Below are 6005 nucleotides of genomic sequence, written 5' to 3' on the forward strand. Positions count from 1 at the left end.
TCCATCATCTTAAACTTTCAGAACAATAGACATAAAAGAGGGAGTTTTAAAACTTTTCAGAAAAAGGTAAAAATGATTGCTCAAAATACCAAAATGACTGTGGATTTCTCAACAGCCCCAGTAGAAGCAAAAAGATAATGTAACAATGACTTTAGAATTCTGTAGAAAAAAATTATTTCTAGCCTAGAATTCTATACCTATCAAAATTAACAAGTAAATATTTGGGTGGGATACAAACATTTCAGACGTAAGTCTCAAAACAATTACCTGCCATGAGCCCATTCTCAGGAAGCTACTGGAGATCCTTTTGTAGTTTATACGCGTGATGATTGGGTGTTCATGTCTATGCATGAGATGTGCCTACCTCAAACCTTGTTGTGATGTTGGCACACTTCCCATCTGATGTGAAAAAGGAAAAAAAAAAAAAAAAGCAGCAGCAGCAGCTACTAGATAAGTCCAAAATTAGGAGGCGAAGCAAGAAAGAGAAAGGCATGAAGTCTGGAAAGTAAGAACATCAATCCAAGAAAGAGCAAAGGAAATCTCAGAGATAAAGGCGAAGGGAGATCCAAATACAGCCATGTACTCAGCCTAGAAATAAACTAGTCCCGGTTGGAGCAGCTCAGCAGGGCGCAGGAAAGATGGTCAAAAGATGGCTTTGTTAGAATACCTGATGTGAGTGAGTGTATTGAGAGGAAATGTAAACAACCGAGGAGAAAGTTTGGAGTGAATTAGTGATAGAAAACAAAACAAAGGAAGAAAAAACAATAGAGCTATTAACTCCAGGAAAACCTAAAGATTGTGCAAGAAAATAAAAGTAAGTACCTTTCAGCTGTGAAGAGTATTTATAGGGACAGGAAAGTATACACACTAAATATTAACCTAAGCAAAATTATGAAATAACAGTAGAGGGATAATGGGAGCATGGGGGTCCAAGGGTTCAGGAACTGTCCATGACGGGGCGTGGTAGAAGTGGTAAAAGAGGGCTAAAATAGTGGGAGGCTAGCAGTTAATGCTTAAGGCATTAGGCAAAAAAGAAGGAGCACTATAAGCATATACCAGTGACATGGAGGCAAAACCAAAAGCAAGAGGTGGATGTGTTGATTCTAGGAAGCAGGAAATGATGGATCAAGAGAAGAGTCTATTGTTTTTCATTATGCCTTCTAAAATTATTTGACCCTGAAAATTATGTATGTGTATAATCAAAATTAAAACTAAATTTTAAAATAATCAGGCATCAACAGTAAATTAAAAGGATGATTTTAATTTGGCTTCTCTTTTTTATGTGCACACATAGACACACAGTGCCATTTGGGCAATACATTTTGCAAAGCATCTAAATGCATGAAAATATTCCAGAGAAGTGTTAATGATGGCCTGGGCCAATCTGTCTTTTGTAAATAATTTCTCAGGCAAGTATACTAATTAGAGCTAAGATAGGCAAATGATACAACAAGCCACCAGTCAAGAGCATTTGCTGCTCATCTATTGAATATATAGCAATAAATATTCAACATTCTGTGGGGTAAACAACCAAGTGTAAGATATGGTTTCTAGCATTATGGATTTTATGATTCAATTAAAGACATGAAACATAAACTTGTGTAAAGTTAAATGACAGTACAAAATGTATAAATAAGGTTTATTTAAAAAATTAAAAGATGTTGCAAGATAATACATGACTTTTGCTAAGTCAATGCCACAAACTACAGAAGTGTTACTGTTTAGAACAAAGAAAAGTCAGGATGCAGGAAATGGATCTCAGAGAAAAGAGATTAGAAATAGGTCTTGAAAAAATGGGCTGGGTTTGAATGGATGGAGGAATGGGGGAATTCCAAATGCAGATCCAGGAAAGGAAGATGTTGTCTTAGTACTGTGAAGAGATTACAGGTTTCAGAGTCTAGGCATTTGAGTGAGAGCCTGCTCACCAGAATGGGATGGCAATTAGCCTTTGGCCTGAGGAAAGCAACTGGTTCAGAATAAAGTATGTCTATCACCCACAGTGAGGCCAAGAATCCAGTCAGATGTCCTGTTGGGATGTGTATCCGTCATTTTATGAGCTCAAAAAACCCCAGGAATGGCTTCGAAACCATGTTACAAGTCTGAGTTCCCTGGAAACAGCAATTGCCTCTTAGCAAAATCATTAATTAGGGCATTGCCTTGATTCCATTGTGAATAATAAAAATATGTACACAGACTTTGTACTTTGATGAAAGCATCAGGGTGTGATTTATGGGGGAAGATGCTCTCCGGGGAACATAAATATGTAAGCCTTACATACTTATAAAGTTCAAATACATTACCTCTTCAATGGCTTTCAAAACTAAAGTGACCTCAGTTCAGTCAAATAAATAGGACAGACATGTAAATTAGCAAAAGAAGTGCTCAGACATGTATGCAAGGCTTAGATCCCACGATGAAACAATATCTAGATCAGTGGGAAGTCAGAAGCATTCTATTCTATACGTAGCTATCGCCAGACAAATCTAAACACTTGGTAGGCACTCAAAAAAAACTTACTGATTTTAAGAAATTAAAGGGGATCTGGTGGGCAGATACAAAAAGACAGAAGTCTCATCGTGAGGCAAGGCTGCTACCAGAGTCTTTCTAGCCAGTTCCAGAAGAGCAGGTGGTTATATCCACCAGTGCCCAGAAGAGGGCAGCCAAGAGCTGCTCAGATGGAACCTTCCTGGGAAGGACACTCACTTGGCACCAGGGTAAACTGTCCTTTCCCTGCACAGAGAGCAGAATCAGCCCAGAACTGATTGGTGAAGAAGTTTGAGGAGAAAAAAAGCAGGGGTGGGAAACATAGACTAAAGGTGTTCAAGACAGGTGAAGAACCAGACCAAGAAGAATCATGGAGAATCCAGAGAATGGAAAAGAAAGACAGCAGCCAGGGGTCAAAGGAACAAGGCACAGGAGTGGAGCAGCCCTGACCTTGCCACTCCCCTGCTCAAAAGATTTCAACGGCTCCCTACTGTCCATGGCACAAACTTCTTAGCCTGACATTCAGGGCCATACTATAACCCTAACCCACCTTAAGAATCTTGGGATTTGCTAGGTTTTTAATCATACACTCAAGATTCCAAGCACACCAAAGTTTTCTTGTGACTTTCTTCCTCTGTGTCTTTGTTCCCCCTGTCCCTTCACTCACTGCTCTAAACAATGAGTGGCCACCACATGCTAGTAATGGGAGGAAGGGATACAGGATCAACCAGAAGAAGTGGCCACCTTCAAAGCTGCCAGGAACAGACAGTGCCATGTACTACCATGAGGGAAGCAAGAGTGGATGGTGTGGAGAGAGAAGTGGCTAAGTCAGGCTGTCTGAAAAGGCTTCTTGGAGGAGGTGACCATCCCCCTGAAATCACCTTGGCGTTCCTCTCCACTCGTCTAAACCTTCGGCGCCTGCTGAGGGACCATCTGTTGTTTTCATCTGCCTGCCTGCCTTTTCCCACTCCTGGTAAAATACTCCATCTCCTCCTTTAGGAAACGGCTCCCTCCTCCATCTGCCAGGTAGGCTGATCTGGTAATGTGGTTGATCATATTACCCCCTCTTGTGATCCACAGCAGTTGGCTCAAGGAAGACCCTTCAAGACAGACAGATGTCTTCCCTGGAGTTTTCCTCTGCGTTTTGGAACCGAAGGAATAGCTAGCTTTCTCTTCCCCCTGGATTGGAAGCTGACAGGGTAGATTCCAGAGCTGCTGGTGCCATGTCCCTTACCTCATGGAGGATTCTGAGAGAATAAACTGGAAAAAGACAGAGCGAACTGATACTATACAAATCCCAGAATCTAGTTGCCCTGAATTAGGACAAGGCCTCCGCTCCACTGAGCAGCAAAAACCCAATTCCAGAGCTGAGCCAAAGGAGTTTGTGTTTTAGCAGGATAGCAGGTGTTTAAAAGGCCAGTGGACAAGCTCTGCTGTTCTGGCTCCATGATGACGTCAAAGACCACTTTGCTCCGCCATCCCCATCACATGACTCTCCTCGTGCTCCAAGATGACTGCTACATCTCTGGAGTTATATCCACATTCCACGCTGGAAGGGCAGAAAGCATGTGCCCATTGAGTGTAGCCCTTTTCATCAGAAAAATAATATATTCCCAGAAAACCCAACCTGTACCCTTCTGCTTACATCTCAATGTTCAGAAAAGTATCACACGACCACCCTTCACTGCAAGGAAGTCCGAAGAACTGAGTATTTTTAACTGGGCACATTGAGACAACAGAGGAAATGCACATTGCGTAAGTAACTGGTGGTATCTGCTACAAGTCCTAAATGTCTTTGTTTGCCTGCATAAACCCATAAATTCTCCTTGTTGCTTAAGCTAGCTGGAGATGGGTGTTTGTAACTTTCAATCAAAAAGCCATGGCTAAGACACCTGCCAAATGCCACCACCACCATAGAGCTCCCTGATCCCACTACATCAGAATAATCTCAATGTCTTCAATTTCCAGCGGTCCTTTTCCCACCAGCAACCTGAGGAAGGGAAATCACAGGGACAGGGCAATGGCACCTAGGCAGCCAAACCCCACCCCAGCAGCCAAAGCAGGCCGAAGAGCCCTGCCAGCAGGATTCCTGGAATCTAGCTCTCTTCTCTCTCGCGCTTCACCTGCGAAGGGCCACAAAAAAGCTGTTTCAAAGCCATCAGCACCATGACCCCAGCCACTGCTATTGACCCCATACCCTGAACCCAGCAATAAATACTATCCAGGGTTTGATGATGGCAAGAAACGGGGAGACAGCAACAGCCCTGATTTGCCACTAAAACACTTAAACATGACAGGATACATCTACAGGATAAAGCACTAAAAAGGAATAAAAAGAGAATGAGGAAGCTCTGGATGCATTCATGTGAAACACTTCTAAAACTGTTACTAACAAGAAAAAAGCTAACTGCAAAACGGTGCCCATATATATATGAGATATATAGATAGCATGTATACATATACATACAAAATGATCATTTGTGATAAAGGAAAGAAAAATAATATCAGCACCAATATCTGTACCTGCAGAAAATATTTCTGGAAGGATATACAATGCAAGAGACTGGTACTTTTGGCTGCCTCCAGGGTGAAGAGCAGGAAGGCTACAAAATAGGAGGGCAATGTTTCTCTGTACGCTCTTTAAACCTTTCGAATTTTGGACCCTAGGAGTGAACTACCTATTTGAAAAAGAATGAAAATACGTTTCTGTAAGTAAACACATTACGGTTTGTGCTGGTATGTCTGGTATGTTTTGTTTTGTTAAGGCAAAACAATAGGAAGGATGAAATTGGCAAACTGGGCTGGGAAGAGAAAAGGAAAACAGAAAAATTAGCACCCATTTAACAATAAAATAGAAATAGCGTTTTGCGTGAAGGGATGCTCTTCTCATATCTTGCTTGAAGCATTTACAGACATCAGCTCATTCATCCTGTCTTTTCTACAAGCGGTGGAAAAAATGATTCAATTCCTTCCAGCTTAGAGCTGAGGAAAGGCCTAAAGAGCTGAGTCTCTGACACTGCCCCATTTCCCCAACCTGGCCAGGCCACCCCGTCCTTGCTCAGTCTGTTTCCTGTGTCTGGAATCTCTCCCCTTTCTACTCTCTCCATTCCAAGGAGCCGCTCCAACACCTACACAGCTTCTCCATTGAAAATAGCTGTTCCATTAGGCCAGGCATTGGCCTTTTCGGAAAAGAGTCAGGTGGTAAATATTTTAGGCTTTTTTTTTCATGGCCATTCTGTCTCTGTCATAAACAGCCAACTCTGCTGTTGTAGCATGAAAGCAGTGATAGATAATACATAAACAAATGGGCATGGCTGTGTTCCAATAAAACTTTATTTTCAAAAACAAACAGGCTGTAATCCAGAACACTGACAACACCAAATGCTGGCAAGGATGTGGAGCAACAGGAACTCTCATTCATGGCTGGTTGAAATGCAACATGGTACAGCCACTTTGGAAGACAGCTTGGCGGTTTCTTACAACACTAAACATACTCTTGCCATATGATCCAGCAATTGCTG

General features: G+C 42.0%; 1 non-coding gene across 1 annotated transcript; it reads left to right on the forward strand.

Moving 5' to 3' along the window:
• The first annotated feature begins 301 nt into the window (after positions 1–301).
• LOC112630893 lies at positions 302–405 on the forward strand. Its single transcript, XR_003121019.1, has one exon. It is a non-coding gene; the product is annotated as a small nucleolar RNA U13 (small nucleolar RNA).
• The last annotated feature ends 5600 nt before the right edge of the window (positions 406–6005 follow it).

Source organism: Theropithecus gelada, chromosome 8, assembly GCF_003255815.1.
Source record: "Theropithecus gelada isolate Dixy chromosome 8, Tgel_1.0, whole genome shotgun sequence".
In the NCBI taxonomy this organism is placed as follows: domain Eukaryota; kingdom Metazoa; phylum Chordata; class Mammalia; order Primates; family Cercopithecidae; genus Theropithecus; species Theropithecus gelada.